Source organism: Ornithorhynchus anatinus, chromosome 5, assembly GCF_004115215.2.
Source record: "Ornithorhynchus anatinus isolate Pmale09 chromosome 5, mOrnAna1.pri.v4, whole genome shotgun sequence".
Classification (NCBI taxonomy): Eukaryota; Metazoa; Chordata; class Mammalia; order Monotremata; family Ornithorhynchidae; genus Ornithorhynchus; species Ornithorhynchus anatinus.
The window spans coordinates 84495833-84519373 of NC_041732.1; the positions used below are offsets into that span (position 1 = coordinate 84495833).

Consider the following 23541-nt stretch of genomic DNA (forward strand, 5'->3'; position numbering starts at 1 on the left):
TTCACTGAGTGCTAACTGTGTGTACTAAGTGCTTGGGAGATTACAACAGGGTTGGGAGACACATTCTCTACCCATAACCATTACAAGCTTACAGTCTAGAAGGAATCTTTGAACCAGAGGATAACTCTATTACAGAAGGGAGCAAAACCCTTACTGCTATCTAGGTATAGTCCATCTATCACTTAAATGGTCTGCCCCTCTTACAATTTCAGGAGGGTAAACCAGGCAGGCATGAACTGGTCTTCCAAAAACCTGTAGGCTGCTATCCTAAAAATCTAGTAGGTTCCAACTGATTGCTTCCTAATTTGCTCTAGCACTTCCAGGGGATCAGTGTTAAGCTTATCTGTAGGTAATTACTAAGATAGCCAGCCCCTTGTTCCCTCAGGGACCTCACCTACTTCCCTAGAGTTCTCAGAAAATGAGTAGCTCTGCAAAGAAACTGGTGAATTCCTAGAGTTCCCAAGGATGGATGCCATCAGACCATCTGTTTTTAAAACTTTGGGGTTTCTTGGTTTTCTTCTGGGTTTTTTTTTCAACCCTACAACTGTTTCTTCTATTCAAAATCTGATTTTCTAAACTTCCAGAAAAGAGAGAGAGAAAAAGAGAGAGAGACTTGGTCTAGTCAACTGTTTACAGTTTACCTTTTTGTAAAGACAGAATAGAAGGGAGGTGGGTGAGCTTTCTGTCCTTTCAGGCACCTGTTATCAGCTTTCCCTTTTGACCAGGTGCCATTCTACCTGGCCCTCTTCCTCTGCCTAAAAAAAGTGAAGAATAATTGGTTACCTTTTAAGTGTTTTGCCAGAGGTATCTTCTTGCCCCTAATCTTGCCCCAACACAATCGGGCTATTTGTCAGTATTCTTTAGTGATCTGGCCTGATTTCCACTTTTTGTAGCTATCCCACAGGCCTTTCATGACCCTCCAGCTCTCAGTTTAGAATAAACTTGATCGAGTTTTACCTGCCTCACCCTTCCTCAGTACTGGAAGAGATTGTTTCTCAGCCTGCAGTACTGGGTTTCTGACGATCAACCAGATTTCTTGGACTCCTCTGCTTCAAAGCTTCCACGAGGTTCAAATTACTAGTGTTCTACACCTACTAAATTTTGCTTTCCCAATGTTCAATTTCATCTGGATGCTTCTCCTTCCTCTTGAAGGTCATCTGTCATGATGTAAGCACTGCCGACTCATTTTTCCCCCGTAGGAAAAGATTAAGTAAATAAATCCAGGTGCCCTAGTTAAGCCCCTACTTTCTGCACTTAGTACATTGCTTAAAGCACTTAGCACAGTACTTTGCTCACAGTAAGCACTTAAATATGATCAAATGAACTAACACCTTCATTCAATCATTTAGTGAGCACTTACTGTGTACAGAGAACTGTACTAAACACTTGGAGACTACAGTATAATAATAAACAGACACATTTCCTGCCCACATTGAGCTTACAGTCTAGAGGGGGAGGCAGACATTAAAAGAGGTATTTATTAATCTCCAAACCAATCCTCAAAACCTATGTGATGATTCCGGGCCCACTTTTAATGGCATTTATTAAGCACTGACTAATAATGGTGGTAAATGTGTTTTTTGTTAAGCATTTACTATGTGCTAGGCATTGTACTAAGCACTGGGGTAGTTACAAGATAATCCCCTCCTCCACTTGTCTGTGTGATCTTGGGCAAACCTCTTAACTTCTCTGTGCCTCAGTTACCTCATCTATAAAATGATTCCCAGGTATCTACCCCAGTGCTTAGAAAAGTGCTTGGCACATAATATGTACTTAACAGATACCATAATTATTATTATTAGGTTGGGCACAGTCCATGTCTCACAAGGGCTCAGCATCTTAATCCCCATTTTACAGATGATGTAACTGCAGTAAAGAGAAGTTAAGTGACTTGCTCATGGTCACACAGCAGACAAGTGGCAGAGTTAGGATTAGAAATCAAGTCCTTTGACACCCAGGCCTGTGCTCTTTCCACTAAGCCACATTGCTTCCCATTAAATTGCTTTTCTAAAAGACATTGGCATGATGTTTCTCAGGCTTACCATATGCTTGAGAAGCCATAGTGGAAAGAACACAGGCCCGGGGATCAGAGGACCTGGGTTCTAACCCCAGCTCTGCCACTTCTCAGGTGTGCAACCTTGGGGAAGTCCCTTAACTTCTCGGTGCCTCAGCTTCCTCATCTGTAAAATGGGGTTTTAATACTTGTTCACGCTTGTATTTAGACTTGAGTCCCAAGTGAGACAGGGATTGTGTCTGCCTCAGTTAACTCATACCCCAGTGCTTGGTACAGTATTTAGCTCATTGTGAGCACTAAACAAATGTCACAATTATTAATTAACCTGACCCAAATCAAGTTGGGAGAGTCGTTAAAAGGTGTCCTCAACCGAACACTTCTCCTGGTTTATATATCTAGGACAGACTCCTTCCTGCTTTTTTCACCTGAAAATTGTCTAACTCATTAATTTGTTTCTAGATTCTTAGTTTACGATCAGAATTTTTTCCAAGCCCAACATACTTTAAAACGATTATTGGATCACAACCTCCTTCTCTCCCACATAGGAACTCCCCACAATTCTGTCCAGTTCCCCATCAGAACTTCGGATCTTTTGATGCCCTGCAATTTTCTAGTCATTATTACCCATTAGGTTTCCATACCAAAATTAGTTTCTCAACATTCAAATCCACCCCTTAATACCACCCTCTCGACTCAACTCAATTTCCTTGCTCCCCGACCCTCCGCCAATCTCGAACCACTAACCCGCAACCCTGGATCACTTCCACGGAACACTTCTCCCGCTCTTGTGTTCAAGCAGCGGAGCACTGCTGTCAGAAACCCAGACAAAAGGCCAACCTCCTCCTCCTCTAGTTCATCCTTGCCTGTTTTAACTCTGTCCTCTCCACTTGGCAACATTACTTCTCCATTCCTATTGACTCCTTTGCCCAAAGCCCTTACCAGCTGTTTCAGATTTTTAACTCCCTCCTCTAGCCTCCCCAATCTCTTGCCCCTAATGACCTGGCCAGGTATTTAATTGAGAAAATGAAAACCATCAGGTGTGATCTCCCTAAAAATCTCCCTTGCTCCTCTCCAGCACCTCCCTCCTCCTGCCTCTTCTTCAACTCTCCCACTTTCTTAGCAGTATCTCAAGAGATCTCTCACCACCTCTCAAAATTTGTCCTCTCCAGCTGAACCTCCAACCCCATCTCTTTGCACCTGATCAACACACTTGCCTCCTCCCTCCTTCTCCCCATGACCACCATCTGGAACCATTCACTTTCCAAAGGCTTCTTTCCCACTGCTTTCACACATGCTCACGTATCCCCTATAATAAAAAAAAAAAAACAAAAGAAAACTTCTTTGACCTTTCGGGTCCCTCCAGCTATCACCCCATTTCCCTCCTACCATTCCTCTTCTAACTCCTTGAGTGAGTTGTCTAGCCCCACTGCCTCTATTTCCTCTCCTCCAATTCTCCTCTTGACCCCCTCCGATCTGGCTCCTGCCCCTTTCTTCATTCCATGGAAATGGCCCTCTCAAAGGTGATCAATCATCTGCAACATCCTAATCCTCCTTGAACTCTCAAGCTACCTTCAATGCTGGGGACCACCCCCTTCTCCTGGAAACGTTCTCTAACCATAGCTTCACTGCCACTGTCCTCTCCTAGTTCTCCTCTGATCTCTCTGGCTGTTCATTCTCAGCCTCTTTCCCAGGTGCCTCCCTCTGCCTCCCACCTTCTATGGGGGTCCCTTGAGGCACAGTTCTTGGTCCCCTTCTATTCTCCACCTATACCCACTCCTTTGGAGAACTCATTCGCTTCCATGGCTTCAACTCACCATGTCTATATTTACGGTTCCTCCTCAGCCCAGGAATCTCTCCCTCTCTGAAACTTCCTCCTACCTTCAAGACATTTTACTTAGATGTTCCGCTGACACATCAAACTTAACATGTCCAAAACAGAACTCCTCATCTTCTCGACAAGGCTCTATCACAATGTACAACACCACTATCTTCCCTGTCTCACAATCCTGAAACCATGGCATTATTGTCATCCACCTCCTTCATTCTACCCACATTTTCAGTCTATCACCAAATCCTGTTAAGTTCTATCTTTCATTCATTCACTCAGGCGTATTTATTGAGTACTGTGGGCAAATGACTGTACTAAGCACTTTACAACCTTCACGACAGTTCCAGAATCCACCCTAACTTCTCCAACCAAACTGCTCCAACGCTGATCCAAGTTATTTATAACCCACCTTGATTACAGCATCAACCTCCTCAATGACTCGACCTCCTCAATGAACCTTCCTGCCTCCTGTCTTTCTACATTACATCGTTACTTCACTCGCTGTCAGGATAATTTTCCAACCCCCCAAAAAAAAATTCAGTCCATGTCTCATCATTCCTCAAGAACCTCCAGTGGTTGTCATCCACCTCAAACACAAAGCAGCGTGGCTTAGTGGAAAGACCACGGGCTTGGGGATCAGAGGTTGTGGGTTCTAATCCCTACTCTGCCACTTGTCAGCTATATGACCCTGGGCAAGTCACCCAGCTTTTCTGTGCCTCAGTTACCACATCTGCAAAACAGGGATTAAGACTTGAGTCCCACATGGGACAACCTGATAACCTTGTATGTCTCCCAGTGCTTAGAACAATGCTTGGCACATAGTAAGTGCTTAAATACCATCATCATTATTAAAAGCTACTGCTTGACCGTTTGATTCACGTTCTCATGCTGCGTGACACTTCAGACAGCCCCTTGAGTATGCCCCTTCAAAGAACTTAGGTATCCGCTCACTCCAATTCCGTAGTGCCTATGCGCATCTTGATTCTATTTATTGCTATTGTTCTTGTCTGTCTCCCCCGATTAGACTGTAAGCCCATCGAAGGGCAGGGACTGTCTCTATCTGTTACCGATTTGTACATTTCCAGCACTTAGTACAGTGCTCTGCACATAGTAAGCGCTCAATAAATACTATTGAATGAATGAATGAAAAACTTCTTAGCAATAGATTTAAAACACTCGATCACCTTACCCCCGCCTATCTTACCTCCAACTAAAACCCAGTTCACATATTTTGATCCTCTATTGTCAACCTACTAACTGAACCTCAACCTTGTCTACCCTGCAGATGACCCCTTGCCCTAGTATGTCCTCCCTCTGGCCCAGAACTCCCTCTACCTTCATCAAATACTCATTCACTCATTCATCGAATGCTTACTGCAAGCAGAACACTGTACTAACCATTTAGTAGACCTTTCATATGACAGTTTACCACTACCACCTTCAAAGCCTTATTTAAGCCACTTCCACAACTAAGCCCTCATTTCCCCTAATTCCTCTCTCTTCTTCACTACCTAGGCACTTGCATCTGTATGTCTAAGTACTTGATACTGATCCCTTCCTCAGCCAAACAGCATCTATACAAATCCATAATTTCTTTTTAATGTCCATCTCCTCCTATAGTCTGTAAGCCCCTTGTGGGCAGGGAATGTGTCTGTTTATGGTTACATTGTACTCTCCCAAGCACTAAGTACAGTCCTCTGCACACAGTAAGTGCTCAATCAATACCACTGAAAGAACACTGATTGATTATTCCATACCAATAATGTCCCCTATTGCTGTTCTTCATGATCACTGTATCTGTAATTTACTATGGGATTTACAGAAATAACAATTTACACAACTCAATTAAAACACGTGATAAGAATCCAATTAAATCAGAGACGTATAAAAATTCAAAATGTTTTAAACATGAAATCCAAGAGGTTTCTGAACCCTTAAGCATCGCTAAACCAAATTTTAAACTGTTTTATGGGTCAAAACTTCACCGTAAGAGTCACAGCAATAGGAACTTCAGTTTTGTGATTTATAAAACCATCAGAATGTCAATACCCTTATAAGTAGCCACTTGGCCAGAGGGATTAGTGGTTTTTTTGGAGCAACTGGAAAAGGGTATTGAATTAATTCAACTGCCAGGGCAAATTACATGGAGGGGTCAAGGTGCTAGAAAAGTCTGTGGGCTGATTGGTTTTTCAAAATCAGTGATTCCTGAGGCTCGGCTCTGTGCAGAGTGGGCTAGACCAAGTCTCCAAGGACCGGCCAGTATGGCAACACACAGGGGCCACCATCAGGGCCCAGCCAGGAGCCCATCCAGGACAAGGGCAAAAACAGTATGGAAAGAGAGGAAAGCGGGGCAGCAGGGAGAAAGTCCCTAGAGGGAAGGGGCTGATGGTGGTGATGAAGGGAACAGAAGTTGAAAGGATACCATGGAGGACCAAAGGAAAGGAAAGGAAAAAATATTGGCATTTTCAAGCACTTACTATGTGTCGAACACTGGAGATGCAATTTAATCAGATCAAACATGTGGTTCACAATCTCAATAGGAGGGAGAGCAGGGAATGAATCCCTGGTTTACCGGTGAGGAAACTGAGGCACAGAGAAGTTAAGTGACTTGTCCAAACCCACACGACGGGCAAGGAGCAGACCCAGAATTAGAATCCTGATCCTCTTCTCCAAAGTCTGAGCTCCTTCTCTTAAGCCCCAGTCTCTTCTAGTAAATAAAACTAAAGGATATGGGGAATGGGAAGAAAACCACAAGAAGAAAAAAAAGAGAGAAAGAGAGAAAAGACACTGAGGTCAGTGTCAACCTGATCCGGCCAGAGACCGGGTTTCAGTCATTCATTCACTGGTTCTTACTGAATCCTTAACTCTGTGCAGAGCATTGTACTAGGTGCTTGGGAGAGTACAGCAGAGTCAGAAGATATGATCCTTTCCCTTAAAGAACCTACAATACTGTCAGGGAGGCAGAGGTTAAAATAAATTACTCACAGGAAATGACAGAATATAAGGATATGTACAGAAGTGGCGTGAGGCTGAAGATGGGGTGAGTATCAAAGTGTTTCAGGGGTACAGAACCAAGTGTACAGGAGATGCAGAAGGGAGGGCATATCAGCTGGGGAGATGAAAGTTCGGCCAGTGAAGGCTTTTTGGAGGAGATATGGATTTAGTAGGGCACATTTTTGAGTAGCATTATATATTTCTAATGAAAAAAATGAAAGTAAAATAATTAAAAGGAATGAGAAGAGTTGCAAATCACACATGGGGATGGAGAAAAGACTGACTATGTGCTGGGCATGAGTGCTGGGAGGGAAAAGGAAGAGCATGGTAGCAGTGACCCAAAGGACACAATGTTCAGTAGAGAAGAAAGGAGGCAAGACAAAGCCAAGCTGGGGAGACCACATGTATTCATTCATTCATTCAATAGTATTTACTGAGCGCTTACTATGTGCAAAGCACTGTACTAAGCGCTTGGAATGAACAAGTCGGCAACAGATAGAGACAGTCCCTGCCGTTTGACGGGTTTACAGTCTAATCTGGGGAGACGGACAGACAAGAACGATGGCAATAAATAGAGTCGAGGGGAAGAACATCTCGTAAAAACAATGGCAACTAAATAGAATCAAGGCGATGTACATTTCATTAACAAAATAAATAGGGTAATAAATATATACAGTTGAGCAGATGAGTACAGTGCTGAGGGGATGGGAAGGGAGAGGGGGAGGAGCAGAGGGAAATGGGGGGAAAAGAGGGTTAAGCTGCGGAGAGGTGAAGGGGGGTGGTAGAGGGAGTAGAGGGAGAAGAGGAGCTCAGTCTGGGAAGGCCTCTTGGAGGAGGTGAGTTTTAAGTAGGGTTTTGAAGAGGGGAAGAGAATCAGTTTGGCGGAGGTGAGGAGGGAGGGCGTTCCAGGACCGCGGGAGGACGTGGCCCGGGGGTCGACGGCGGGATAGGCGAGACCGAGGGACGGTGAGGAGGTCGCCGTAGCGGGAGTAAGCTGGTGAACCCAGAGTTTAGCAAGAGGTGGCTGAGATCGGGGTTGGTAAGGGGCCGGACTAACCCTTCAGGACTCCCACCATCACTGTGAAATACCAGGGAGGAGGGGCTGGGTAGGCCTTCTGGTTTAACAAACTGGCAAACCCCAGTTCACCTCCACTGCAGAAACTTCCTTAACTCTTTCTCCCTTCAACTAGAAAGTAAATCTTTCTCAACTGAGAGGCAACTTTCCCCTGGTGTTTCCCGTGTTTTGGCCAAAAAAAGGAAAATCAGTCACTCTGGCTGTCGATCCCCCTCTTCACTCTCTCTCAAAATGAGCAGACTTTCCTCCATCCCTGCCTGGATAACTCTCCTTCCCACCCACTCTTTCCGCTCACCACTAACCGCAAAACAGTGAGTTGGGAAAGGGCAAAGGTTGGAATGCTTGCTCAGTCCACATGTGGACAGTGAGCGGGACTATCAACTCTGTTACAGTCTACTCTCTCGAGCATGATGTGCAGTGCTTTGAATACAGTAAGCACCTGATAAATACCACTGATTGATTGATTTTCACTGAGGCAGGACCAGGAGCGATTGCTGTTCATATTCAGATAAAATCAAACTTGTATGGAATTCATGAGGCACCCAAATCCTTTCAGTAGAAGAGATTTCAGGTGGAGTGAGGTAAATCACACAGTGCTTTCCCCTGCAGTCTCCATTCACCTGATCCAAATGCCCTGGGATGGGAGAATGGGAGGACAGTAAAATCAGCCTGACTCTGCCCTTCCCCCTCTGCCAGCCAGCCCCCACTATGTCTTTCAAGCTTCTGTCTTTAGATGCACCGAGGCCTAGTGAAAAGAGGAAGGGCTTGGGAATCGGAGAGCTTGGGTTATAGTCCCAGCTCTGTCCCTTGACTGCTGTGAGAGCTTGGACAAGTCACTGAACTTCTCTGGGCCTCAATTTTGTCATCTGTAAAATGGGAACTCAAAACCCGTTCCCCCACCTACTTAAGACAGTGAGCCTCATATGGGACAGGCCCTATATCTGACCTGATTATCTTCTATCCACCCCAGAGCCTGGCACATAGTAAACACTTAACAAAGCCACTATTATTATTATTATCCAAACCTGGCATAGAGAGAAAACCATTGAGTCCTATATGGATCCCACGGTTGGAAGAGGAAGATGGAGGAGAATTGCCAAATGGTGTGCTTTTTCCAGTAATTCAGTACTGTACTCACTGAATAGAAGGGCCCATGAGGCTGGATACTGAAAGCATGCTGACCAGCAGACTGATGAAACACAAAGCACAAAACTCATTCATCTTCCCACGCAAACTCTGTCCTCCCTGCCTTTCCCATCGCCGTAGACAAGGCCACGATCCTCCCCATATCACAAGTCCATAACCTTGGCATTATCCTCGATTCATCTCTCTCGTTCAACCCAATTATTCAATCAGTGACCAAATCCTGTCGGTTCTACCTTCATGACATCTCTAAAATTCATCCTGTCCTCTCCAAACTGCTACCATGCTGATTCAAGCACTTATATCTCGCCTTGATTACTGCATTCATCTCCTCACTGACCTCCTTGCCTCTCATCTCTCCCTACACCAGGTCATACTTCACTCTGCTGCCTGGATCATTTTTCTTAAAAAACATTCAGGCTACCCATCCTCCTCCATATCAAACAGAAACCCCTTACCATTGGTTTTAAAGCACTCAGTCACCTTGCCCACTCCTACCTCACCTCACTACTCTCCTACTACAACCCAGTTCACAAATTTTGTGCTCTTCTGATGCCAACTACTCACTCTATCTCCATCTCATCTGTCTTGCTGCCGACCACCTCAACCACATCCTACCTCTGCCCCGAAACTCACTGCAGCTCAGGGAGTAGACACCTGCCCAAAGCAGCCGGCTTCATGAACTTGTGCAGGAGGTTCCCGGGTAACTGGTACAATGTGCCTTCCCCAACCCTCTAGCCATAGAAATTCTAATAGGATCTACTGAGCCCCCACTGGGTATCAGAAACAGAAGACACCACAAGGCGCTGACAACCTAGTGGGGAAGAAAAGGTGGAGGAATTGTAATCTGAATGAATCACTGGGCATATAATTGAAACAACTATCAAAGTCCAAAATGCTGAGGACAGTGGGCAGGGAACCAACTTGGTTGTATTGTACTCACCCAAGTACTTAGTACAGTGCTCTGCACACAGTAAGAGCTCAATAAATGCCTCTGAGTGACTGATACCCCTCTAGACTTTAAGCTCGTTGTAGGCCGGGAATATAATAATAATAATAATAATAATAATGATAATGGTATTTGTTAAGCGCTTACTATGGACCAGGCACTGTACTAAGCACTGGGGTGGATACAAGCAAATGGGTTGGACACAGTCCTTTGTCCCAATTAGGGCTCACAGTCTCAATCCCCATTTTACAGATGAGGTAACTGGCCCCAGGTCAAACAGATAGACAATTTGCAGAGCCAGAATTAGAACCCACAACTTTCTGACTCCCAGGCCCATGCCCTATCCACTACGCCATGCTGCTTCTCTAATGTGTCTGTTTATTGTTATACTGTACTCACCCAAGTGCTTAGTACAGTGCTCTCACACAGTTAAGTGCTCAATAAATACGACTGAATGAATGGATTGATCGGCATGTCTTCCCTAACCCTGGGAAGAACTATAACATCCCAATCACCATCAACTCCTTCTGCCCGGGAGGTAGTGACAATTCCCACAGGGGATCCATCAGACCATATGATTCCTGGATTGAGGAGATCCTGGAAATTCCAGCTTCCATGGCTTCCCCACAGATAAAGCATCAGATAACACGAGTTTAATGTGTGAGTCTATCAGGACGGGACAGGTCAGGCTCCTGCTAAACATTCATCCATCAGACACTAAATTAACCAATCAACCAATGATATTTATTGGGTGCTTACTTTGTGCAGAATAGTCAACCCAGCGCTTGGGAGTATACACTGCAACAGATATAGTACACACAATCCCAGCCCCAAGGAGCCTGCAATTTAATGACACTTTCTGGCAGGGAATGGAACAATTCATACAATCTCATCCTCTTTCGGTTCATCCTTGGAAAAAGCTAAACCTGAATAAGAACCCGAGTAGATACTGGAGGGCAGAGAGGTAGGAGAAGCGTGTCACGAAAGACTAAGTAAAGGGAGGTGGTCTTACCTTAAATATCAGGGGGAGCTCCACAGGTTCAGAGGTCCAGGAAACAAGAGGCCAGTAGGGATCATGTCTGGGTTAAAAGAAGATACGAAGAGAATGAAGACCAAGTCGTGATCATGCCATGAGATGATCACTGCCCTCAAGGAGACTGCAGTCTAGTGTTGGGAGAGGAATGGAATCTAATATGTGAATGCAAATGCAGCTAGGATCGCCTTGGGTCAGGATCTAATAGTTACCAGGAAAAGCATCTTAGCAAATCCCTCTCAGACTGCCCACATGGATGGCAGAGACCACATCTTCTAACACTATTGTACTTTCTCAAGTGCTAAGTACTCAATAAATGCTACTGATGGCAAAGATCATGTCAGAGTTTTGGATTTCTTTGAGGCAGAAGGTACAGGAGTCAACTGGGGCTAATGGGCTTATTCACTTTCCTAAAGGAAAGAATTAACTGATGATCTGGTGGTTGGATATCTTGGTGGGAGTGATCACAAGTTTACATATTTGAGATCTGGAGAGGGAGAGAAACCAATAGGATAAAGAAACTGGACAGTAAGAAAACAAACTTTAGGGCATTGGTAGCAAGAAGGATATGTTGGCAGGATAGGCTAAGAAGCATGGGAGTCTCAGAATGCTGGCTGCTCTTTAGAAAACACAGTTCTACATGCTGAAAAACAACCTCTATCAGTGCAGTGGCAAAGCAAGATGGGCATAAAACCCGACTGGTTTGGTTAAACGGAGAGCTCAAAGGATTTGAAAGATCAAAAGGAAAGTTAATAAAGAACAGGCCAGCGCACTAAAGAATAACAATAATAATAAAAAAACTCTGTGGGGGTGATTACAAAAGTAAGGGATGAAAAAGATGCAACTAGCACAAAACATAAAAGATTCCAAAAAAACTCTTCCATTCTACTAGGCAGAGGAAAGAGATCAAGAAAAATGTCATTTTCCTGAGTATGCTGGGAGGGAAAGTTGATAGGCTATAACTTGAAAAGGCAGAGACAGCACTGTCGACCATAAACTGAATATTAGTCAGGACTAGTTGCATGCTCAAAAAATACGATTGATTGATTATTTTAAAGGCAGGCTATGAAAATATACATCAATAGGAGCATGCATGCAGAAGTTAGAAAGTCACTGTTCATAAAAATAACAACTGTGGCATCTGTTAAGCATTTACTACATGTCAAGCCCTTTCCCAAGCACTGAGGCAGATACTAGATGATCAGGTCAGGCACAGTTCCTGAGGCTCCGTCTGTCTCCTCTAGAATCTGAGCTCTTCGTGATCAGGAAAAATGTCTACCAACTCCAGACTGTAAGATCATTGTGGGCAGGGAATGTGTCTTGTTATATTGTACTCTCCCAAGTGCTTAGTACAGTGCTCTACACACAGTAAACACTCAATAAATATGACTAACTGGCTCACAGTCTGAGACAGGCATTCAATCCTTCCCTCTGAACTCTACACTGGTCAGATCCTTAAGCAATATTGTCAGTCGTTGGTCACCCTCGAGGTCATTCAACAGACATTGTTGAGAGTCGTCCAGGGAGTTGTAGGGAAATGAAGTGGCTCTGCCACTTATCTGCTGGGTGACCTTGGGCAAGTCAACACTTTACTACACTGGACTTCAGTTACCTCATCTGTAAAATGGGGATCAAACTGTGAACCCCATATGGAACATGGACTGTCTAACCTGATTAGCTTGCATTCATTCATTCATATTTATTGAGCATTTACTGTGTGCAGAGCACTGTACTAAGCGCTTGGAATGTTCAATTTGGCAACAGAGAGAGACAATCCCTGCTCAACAACAGGCTCATAGTCTAAACAGGGGAGACAAACAACAAAACAAAACAAGTAGTCAGGCATCAATACCATCAAAATAAATAGAATCACAGATATATACTCATCATTAATAAAATAGAGTAATAAATAATATATACAAATATGCACAAGTGCTGTGGGGAGGGGAAGGGGGAAGAGCAGAGGGAGGGAATAGGGGGAATGGGGAGGAGAGGAGGGGTAGAGAGAAAAGGAGGGCTCATTCTGGGAAGGCCTCCTGGAGACGGTGAGCTCTCAGTAGGGTTTTGAAGAGGGGAAGTTAGTTTGGCGGATGTGAGGAGGGAGGGCATTCCAGGTCAGAGGTAGGATATGGGCCAGGGGTTGACGGCGGGACAGGCGAGAACGAGGCACCGTGAGGAGGTTAGTGGCAGAGGAGCAGAGTGTGCAGGATGGGCTGTAGAAGGAGAGAAGGGAGGTGAGATAAGAGTCCACCAGGTGATGGAGAGCTTTGAAGCCAAGAGTGAGGAGTTTTTGCTTGATGCAAAAGTTGACAGGCAACCACTGGAGGTTTTTGAGCAGGGGAGTGACATGCCCAGAGCGTTTCTGTAGAAAGATAATCTGGGCAGCGGAGTGAAGTATAGACTGGAGCAGGGAGAGACAGGAGGATGGGAGATCGAGAGGAAGCTGATGCAATAATCCAGTCAAGATATTATGAGAGCTTGTACCAGCAAGGTAGCAATTTGGATGGAAAGGAAAGGGCAGATCTTGGCAATATTGTGAAGGTAAGACTAGCAGGTTTTGGTGACAGACTGGTTGTGTGGGGTGAATGAGAGAGCAGAGTCAAGGATGACACCAAGGTTGCGAGCCTGTGAGACGGGAAGGATGGTAGTGCCATCCACAATGTCAGGGAAATCAGGGAGAGGACAGGATTTGGGAGGGAAGATGAGGAGCTCAGTCTTGGACATCTTGAGTTTTAGGTGGCGGGCGGACATACAGGCGGAGACGTCCTGAAGGCAGGAGAAGATACGAGCCTGGAGGGAGGGGGAGAGAACCGGGGAGGAGATGTAGATTTGGGTGTCATCTGCACAGAGATGATAGTTGAAGTCGTGGGAGCGAATGAGTTCACCAAGGGAGTAAGTACAGATGGACAACAGAAAGGGACCATCTAGCTGAGAGCTTAGTACAGTGCATGGCACATAGTAAGTGTTTAGCAAATACCATTAAAAAAAAGTCAAGGCGATAACTAAATTTCTCCAGCAAAATGGACTGACACCTGACGTGTTTAGGGTCGGTCCTGGAGGGAGGAAGCCGAATCCCTGTCTGGTCTTTTCTTTCCTCCTCCTGACACTGGATGAGAGAGAAGGAACCCCTTAAGATCTCGCTTCACATGGGTAAACACATATCCCCTTGAGAGAGCACTTAGTAAAGTGCTCTAAACACAGTAAGTGATCAATAAACAATGATAACAATAAAAATAAATTTTGGTATTTGTTAAGCACTTACTATGTGCCAAGCGCTATTCTAAGCACTGGGGAATATATAAGATAATCAGTTTAGACACAGGAGTCACAAGCCTAACTACTGTACTTTCCCAAACACTTAGTACAGTGCTTTGCACAAAGTAAGCACTCAGTATACATGATTAAATAAATGTATAAGTAAAAGGTGGAAGAGGTATTGAATCCCCATTTTACAGATGAGGTAACTGAGATAAAAGAAGTGAAGTGACTTGCCCAAGGTCACACAGCAGACAAGAGACAGGGCTGGGTTTAGAACCTTCTAACTCCAAGGTCTGTGCTCAATCCACTAGGTCGTGCAGCTTCTCAACTGATTGAGAGGATGGGAAGGTTGACCAAGGAAAATATATGGCCCAGTGAAAAGAGCATACAATTAGGAGTCAGGTGACCTGGGTTCTAATTCCAGGTCTGCCATTTGTCTGCTGTGTGACCTTGGGCAAGTCACTTAACTTCTCTGTGCCTCGGTTTCCTCATTTCTAAAAAGGGGATTCAATCCTATTCCCTTCTACTTACATGGTGAATCCCACGTGGGCAGGGACTGTGTCAAACCTGATGATCTTCCATCTCCCCCAATGCTTAATACAGTACTTGGCATATAGTAAGCACTTAATAAACACCATAATTACTATAATTATCATTATTAAGAGATTGATATATTTGAGGGTTTTCTGGTGTAAATTTTAGTATGTGTTATCTAATGACTTTCCAAATTAAATCCTGTTTGTTTCACCTGCCTGTCGGTTTTGAGCAGCTCAAGCATTAGTACTCACCTAGGCCTGATTAATGGAATCCTGAGTGGAATAATAATGTTGGTATTTGTTAAGCGCTTACTATGTGCAGAGCACTGTTCTAAGCCCTGGGGTAGATACAGGGTAATCAGGTTATCCCACGTGAGGCTCACAGTCTTAATCCCCATTTTACAGATGAGGGAACTGAGGCACGGAGAAGTGAAGTGACTTGTCCATAGTCACATAGCTGACAAGTGGCAGAGCCGTGATTTGAACCCATGACCTCTGACTTCCAAGCCCGGCTCTTGCCACTGAGCCACGCTGCTTCTACATGGACTTTGTCCAACCTGATCACCTTGTATCTACCCCAGCACTTAGTACAGTGCCTGGCACATAGTCGCATTATAAGTGCTTAACAGATATCTTTAAAAAATAAATAACCTTCCAAAGCATGCAATAGGGAGGGAGGCCAGGTTAGAATGGAGGTCAAGAACCAGCTGATCTAGACTGTGAGCTCCTTGTGGGCAGGGAACATGTCTCCAACTCTGTTACCTTTTACTCTTCCAAGCACTTAAGCCAATGCTTTGAAGAAAGTAAGCACCCAAATACCACTGATCCCCATGTAATATTAATGGAATTTGTTAAGCGCTTACTATGCGCTGAATAATGTCCTAAGCATTGGGGTAGACGCAAGATATTCAGGTTATACATAGTTCCTGTCCCTCTTTGGGCTCAAAGTCAAAGCAGAGGGAGTAGGATTTAATCCCCATTTTACAGATGGGGAATATTTCCACTAAAGACTCAATATTAGGAAATGTACATAAAACTAGAGACATTTAGATTGGTCCCAAGGAAGAACTTCTTGAGTACCTGCAAGCCGGAAACTGGATTAAGCAATAAGAGAGGACGTGGAGTCATATTTCACTCCACTGCCTGGATCATTTTTCTGAAAAACTGTTCTATGCACATCTCTCCGTTCCTCAAAAACTTCCAATGGTTGCCCATCCAACTCTGCAACAAAGAGAAGCTCCTCACCACTGGCTTTAAGGCACACAATCAGCTCTCCCCATCCTACTTTGCCTCACTAATCCTCCGCTAAAATGCAGCCCACACGCTTCGCTCCTGCAACGTCTTATTCTCATCTTTCCTGCTGTTGACCCTTTGACCACATCCTCGCTCTGGCCAGGAGCCAACCCAGCCTTCATATCCACAAACCACGTCTCTCCCCCTTTCCTAAGCTCTACTAAAATCACATCTCCTCCAAGAAGCCTTCCTTGACCTCTCATTTCCCCATCCCATTTGCCCTCCCATCTACATTATCTATGCACTTAAGTCAGTACCCTTTAAGCACTTTGATACTGATCCCACCCCCGCTACTCTCAGCCCACAGCATATATTCTTATACTCTGTTCAAATTCATCCTCACCCGCTATAAATCCACCTGCTCTCCTACCCAGCAATACTTCCCCATCCTTATTGACTCCCACATTGCCCACTGTATGCCCCAGCTGATCCTGACCAATCTCCCTTTTCAAAACCCCACCCCATATCTCCTGTCACCTATTTCACCAATAAAATTGAAACCATTAGGCTTAACCTCCCCTGCATCTCTCAAGTCCCATCCTCCTCAACCCTTTTGTCCTTCCCAGCAGTATTTCAAGAGCGCTCCCTCTAATCTCCCTCCTCCTCTTAAAATCTATCCCCTTCACCTGAGGATCCAATTCATCCCTTCACACCATATTAAAACACTTGTCCCTTCCGTTTTTCCCCATCTTCAACTGCTCACTCTCCAAAGGCTCCTTCTCCACCTCTTTCAAACACGCCCATGTATCCACTATTTAAAAAAAAAAAAAGCAAGAAATCTTTGACACCACAGCACCTTCCAGTTATCTGCCCCAGCTCCTTCCTACCTTGTCTTTCCAAACTCCTCGAGCTGTGTACCGCCACCCCCCCACCCCCTCACCACTTCCAATTCCTCTCCTCGATCCCATACAATCTGACTTCTACCCATTTCACTCCATGGAAACAGCCCTCTCTAAGGTCACCAATGATCTTCTTGCCTAATCACAGGGCCTCTTATCTTCCACGACCTCTCGTCTGTCTTCTAATTCCGTGGACCACCCCCTTCTCCTTGAAACATTATCTAACCTTGGCTTCCTTCACACTGTCCTCTCCTGTTTTCCCCTACCCCTATGACCAAGCAGCGTGGGCTTGTGGAAAAGGTACAGATCTGGGGCTCTGTCATGGGTCTGCTGGGTGACCTGGGGCAAATCACTTCACTTCTTTGTGCCTCAGTTATCACATCTGTAAAATGGGGATTAAGACTGTGAGCCCCATGTGAGACAGGGATTAGTTCGTATCTACCTCATCACTTGGAACAGTTGTTGTCTCATAATAAGCACTTAAAGGCCACTATTATTATCATTATCATTCACCGATTCCTCCTCTGCTCGCTGTCTCTAATTGTGGCTCCCTCTCTAGACTCTAAACTTGTCAAGGGCAGGGATTATGTCTATCAACTTTATAGTACTGCACTCTCTCAAGAATTTAGTATAGTGCTCCGGACACAGTAAGCACTTAATAAATACCACTGATTGATTCACTGATGGGCTGCTTCCCTTACCTGTTATTTATTTTGATGTCTGTCTTCCCCACTCAACTCTAAGCTGCTTGAGGGCAGGGACAGTGTCTACCAACTCTATTACACTGTAGTCTCCCAAGGATTTAGTAGAGTGTCCTGCACACAGTAAGTTCTCAATAAATACCACTGACCGATTGATCCATGAGGATCTTTTCAGAAAGGATATTCAATTTATCTGTCCTAGACCATGTAGTGGTCCATTTGCCTAAGGCCAAAGACTAGACTGGATGATCTCACAAAGTTCCTTCCAGATCCATAATTTAAATAGAAGAAAGAGGGAGTAATACTAGCAATGAAGGCTCTCAGTAAATGGAAGTATTTACTGAGATCCCTCAAGTTGTAGTTTACCATTCTGAGCTCTTGGGCAGTTGAGAATAATGAAGTGACACATTCACTGCTAACAAGAAACTTACACTCTATTCAGGGAGTCAAGCACCAAAACATTTACAATAAGACTGACAGAAATTAGGGAAGCAGCATTGCCTAGTGGCAAGAGCACAAGCCTGGGAGTCAGAGGACCTGGGTTCTAATCCTAGCTCTGCCACTAGTCTGTGTGACCTTAGGCAAGTCACTTAACTTCTCTGGGCCTCAGTTTCCTCATCTGTAAAATGGGGATTAAGTCGTACTCACTCCTACTTAGACCGTGAGCCCCATATGGGACATGGACTGTCTCCAATTTGACTATCTTATATCTACCCCAGCTCTCAGTACAGTGCTTGGCACATAATATGCACTTAAGAAATACCAAAATTACTTTGATTACTATACACATACATATATACACACAAGAATGCCAAAGATGGGTATATAAAAATTCACAAGTGCTAAAGAAGAAGTGTGGCCTAGTGAGAAGTAGTACAGGCCTAGAAGTCAGAAGAATCCAGGTTCTAATCCTAGCTCTGCCACTTGTCTGATGTGTGAACTTGGACATGTTACTTCCTTGTGCCCCAGTTACCTCACCTGTAAAGGTAAAACTGAGTCCCATGTGGGATATGGACTGTGTACAACCTAATTTGCTTTATCTACCCCAGCACTTATTACAGTACCAGACACATAAGTGCTTAACAAGCAGCAGCGTGGCTCAAGAGAAGCAGCGTGGCTCAGTGGAAAGAGCACGGGCTTTGGAGTCCGAGGTCATGGGTTCAAATCCCGGCTCGGCCACTTGCCAGCTGTGTGACTGTGGGCAAGTCACTTCACTTCTCGGTGCCTCAGTTACCTCATCTGTAAAATGGGGACGAAGACTGTGAGCCCCACGTGGGACAACCTGATTCCCCTGTGTCTACCCCAGCGCTTAGAACAGTGCTCGGCACATAGTAAGCACTTAACAAATACCAACACTATTATTATTATTATTATTAACAAATACCACTTTAAAAAAAAAAAACACCGGCTGGTAGAATTCTGTGGCTGAATGCTGGGAAAAATAACTGGGAAGGCTTGTTGGACGATGTAGCACTTAAGCCAGGCTTTGAATAGGGGGAGAGCTGTGGTCAGACCGAAAGGCTCCAAGTGGGGAGAACCAGCATGGGTAAGCGGAAGGTGGTGGGAGAGTCAGGAACTGGGCACAGCTGGAAGGCGAAGTGAATACGAGGCTGGGGAATCCAAAGTTACTGTGTATTCCAGTTCAACATTCAGCCCTCCAAGGGACAGGGGCCATGTCTAATTCCTGAGTATTCACACAGTAAACACTGATAAACACCACTACTACTCCTACTACCAACAGTGTGCCCACAAGCACTTCAAAAATACCATTTCTTCTACTATTCATTCAATAGTATTTATTGAGGGCTTATTATGTGCACAGCACTGTACTAAGCGCTTGGAATGTACAATTCGGCAACAGAGAGAGACAATCCCTGCCCGGTGACGGGCTCATTCTAACTACTTCTACCACTATTAGGCCCGTGACTTTCCTCCTCCTTTACTCCACCTGAAAAGTCATAAGAAACAGTGACCACCATTTAACTCACACAACATTCCTTTCAGGTAAATTTCCCCATTTTTTTTTTCCTGAGCCATTTCCTGGAGTTGTGCAATTTCTATAAGTGAGTCACTGGCAAAAGTATTCTTTACTCCACCTCCTGTGGTCAGAACACCCCAGCCAGCTGCCTCTGACACTCTTAACCTCAACCCCCCGAGAGAGACAAAAACAATATCTGGGCACCCCTTTTAAAGAAACACCATGAGTTCAGTTCTTCACACTTATAAAATAATTAATTACTTTACTTTCTCTGGGCTTCAGTTTCCTCATCTGAAAAGGGGGATAAAAAGACTCCGAGCACTGTGTAAGACAGGAACCCTGTATCTTGTATCTACACCCAGATCTTAGTTCAAGGCTCGGGAGAGAGTAAGCACTTAATACTATCATTATTTTGATTACATAAGTCTGTCATAGATTTCCAAATAAAATAATTCAAGATTCGATTATTCCCTCCTACATGAGGGCGACAGCTGAAGAAACAGCATCTTTGACAGGGCTTGGAAAAACATATTCCACTAATTCTAACTAGAAGGGAATTTCTAAGGTGTCAAAGTTTAAGCAACAAAACAGAGAACAAGTACTGACTGCATAGAATGGAAGGACTTTGTTTCAGGTCTGAGGCAGAGTTTGAAAAGCTGAAGCAAATGAGGAAGTTCTTAATTACAGAAAATTATTGCTGCCACGAAAACATAACTAAGCCCTCTCTCTCTCCTCTCCTCTCCTCTCCTCTCCTCTTCTCTTCTCTTCTCTTCTCTTCTCTTCTCTTCTCTTCTCTTCTCTTCTCTCTCTCTCTCTCTCTCTCTCTCTCTCTCTCTCTCTCTCCATACATATCAAAATTAAAAGTTCTTGTCCAGGTGGCTTTGTCAGCCTTCAATGTTAGAATAGCGTGAGTCATAGAAGCACATAGAAGCACTGTAGAGTCAATAGGAAGCTGAAGAGCGCATGAAAAAGGCACCAGTACATAATTTAATTCAAAAGATACGTTATTTTCCGTTTCCTAAAACATGCAGTGACTAGTTTGCTCTAAGTGGAGTCATCAGACTCATCATCCCATTCCTTTCCTGACTGGCAGGATCATGCCGTCAGAGTCCCATTCTTGGAGGATTCCCATTCTTGGAAATCCTTCCAGTGAGGCCCCCACGACCTCCCTTTGGAGCTTCCAGTTGCACAGGTACATGTTGGGAGAGGCAGGACCAGACACCTCTCCTCTTTCTCCCACCGACCGAGCCAGCGAGGGCCTTAGAGAACCACTGGGAAGCAGAAGAGACGGGAAGCGGGAGAAACAAAAAAATTGGGAAGGGGGAAACAGGAAGAGGGGAGAAACTGAGGAGGAGAAGAAAAGGGAAGAAACTAACAACTGGATAAAAGGAAAACAAAATGCCAGGATAGGGACAGAGAGGGTGTTAAGAGCAGGGTAGGCAGGGAGGAGAAGTGCTGGAAACTGGAAAAGGCTGATTAAACATAAAATGAACCTAAGAGAAGACCAGAGATGATGAAAAGAGGAACACAGAAGGATAACGAGCGGCAGGGAAAAAGGAGGTGAAGGGTAAGTTCGTTGAGGACAGGGATCAACTCCAATAAAGTGTATTCTTCCAAGTGCTTAGTAGGGAGCCTTGCATATAGTAAGCAGTCAATAAATACCACTAATAGATTAATTATTTAGAGGTCGTACAGGGGCAGGTGTCTAAGCACAGAGTGAGAGACAAATAAGCAGACACAGAGAGGAAAGCAGAAAAGAAAAAGAAATTTAGGCCAAAATAAAATTGAGAAGTTTGAGAAAGAGAAGGGGGGAAGTGGAATATAAAACCATTTCCTGGGAGAAAAGGAAAAAGGGCAGGGTGAGAGAAGCAAAGGTCAAGCACTGATCTAACCCACACTACCACCAAACATTTTTACTAGTTTAAAAGAAGATGCGATCTCACTGATTAGGGGCCAAACATCATTCAGTTCTCTATGGTTTAGATCAAACCACTTGTATTCAAAATGCAACTGCAGTATATGGAAGTTAACCTTTTACTGTTTTTGTTATGCTTTCAATATTAATGACTGATGAAACAATGGTTTCCATTTCAATGTAACTCTGGGTTGGGGAGACGGTGTCAAACCTGCTAAGGGTTCCCTTCTCAAGTTGGTGCCTCGGAGTCTAAAAATGAAATAAAAATTGGCCAGCCTGCCCATTTTTCAAGGGTTTATGGAGTAACCCAGCTCTTTATTCCCTTCTTCCAATTTGTTTTGCTGATTTGGGCACTTTTTCTTTTCATTAGCACTTCAGAAGGGAGTAAGCCAAAAAAGATAAGATGGAACTCATCCAATAATAGGAGCACCTTCAGGATCCAGTAGCTCCCCGGGAATTCATCTCTGGGGGGTTGGCTGATAGTGGCGGCCACGGCGATAGCAGTCAGCTGAACTTTGAGTGTCTGTACAGGTCAGGTGGGAGCTGAGGAAGGGTGACAGTGGCCACGGGGGGTGGGAGCAGGGATACCACCAGGAATACTGCCACAGTCTCTCCGAGCCTGAGAAATCCTAGGGATGGGTTTTCTACATTCACAAATGGAAACAGCTAGGGACCTGGAAAAGAAGGAATCAGTCAATGCATCTCCTTGTGGGCAGGGATCAGGTCTACCGACTACTGTACCGTACTCTTCCAGCACTTAAAACAGTGCTCTGCACACAGTAAGCGCTCAGTAAATGCCACTGATTGATAAACTTAAAGCAGATACAAAGGTTATGGTCATGAGTTTGAATCCCGGCTCCGCCACTTGTCAGCTGTGTGACTGTGGGCAAGTCACTTAACTTCTCTGTGCCTCAGTTACCTCATCTGTAAAATGGGGGTTAAGACTGTGAGCCCCACGTGGGACAACCTGATTCCCTTGTGTCTACCCCAGCACTTAGAACAGTGCTCGGCACATAGTAAGCGCTTAACAAATACCAACATTATTATTATTGTTATTATTTCTTAAATTACCTCACAAATAAGTGTATGGACCAAATTGATCAGGATGGGGCCCTCTAGACAAGAGGTGAGCAGAATATATTTATGGGCCAGATCTCCAGGTGATAATAATAATAATTAAGCACTCACTATGTGTCAGGCACTGTACTAAGCGCTGGGGTGGATACAAGCAAATCATGTTGGATTTAGTCCCAGTCCCGCATGGGACTCAGTCTTAATCCCCATTATACATGAGGTTACTGAAGCACAGAGAAGTTAAATGACTTGCCCAAGGCCACAAGGCAGACAATTGGCAGAGTAGGGATACATACACACATACACTTTATTGGTCATTCAAATTTATTTATTCTGATCGCATTACTTATGAACATGTCCACTAGACTGCACCATCCTTGCAGGTAGGGATCATGTCTACTAATTTTATTACACTTTCCCTGGCACTTAGGACAAAGTATTGCACTAAGGAATTCCTCAATAAATACTTCAGATTGATTGATATGTTTGCTTTCCCCTGTGACAGTCAATGTCACTGGCCTTGACACTTAGAAGAGGGAGGAGGAAGCCAGGAGAATCACTCCGGGATGCCTCTCCCCCAGGGAAGTGGAAAGACTTGGCTGAAACAAACAGAAGGAAGGATTGGGGAAGCAGGGGGTGGGGTGGCAGGTTGATGGAGAGGGAGACCCATGGCCATCTTGAGGGGAGAGGTGCCCAGCTGTAGGTTTGGGAAAGCAGGACACAGGGAGAGCTCGAGCTGCAGACCCTGGATGGGCACAGAGCACAGGGAGGGATTGGAGTGATCCTGGGTGAGGGCGAGGTTCAGAGTCCTGAACTGGGACTCTGGAGGAGTGAGGCTCCTGCTCCTGAAAGGGGAGATAGAACAAAGAGTGACCCTACTTTGGATGGACTTGGAGAGGATGAGACTGGGA

The 23541-nt window shown here is 44.7% G+C and overlaps 1 protein-coding gene across 2 annotated transcripts in view; it reads right to left on the reverse strand.

The window, feature by feature from the left end:
• The window catches only part of SOCS6 (suppressor of cytokine signaling 6), a 67771-nt gene that overhangs the window by 37161 nt on the left and 7069 nt on the right, over positions 1–23541 (reverse strand). Inside the window, exons 1-2 of one of the 2 annotated variants that reach the window (XM_039912128.1) lie at positions 21987–22218; positions 11016–11082 (exon numbers count right to left, since the gene is read on the reverse strand). The gene's annotated coding sequence lies outside the window, so the exon portion shown is untranslated. Of the gene's footprint in view, positions 1–11015; positions 11083–21986; positions 22219–23541 lie in introns of those variants that run through there. The other variant, XM_029066683.2, reaches the window with a different exon arrangement.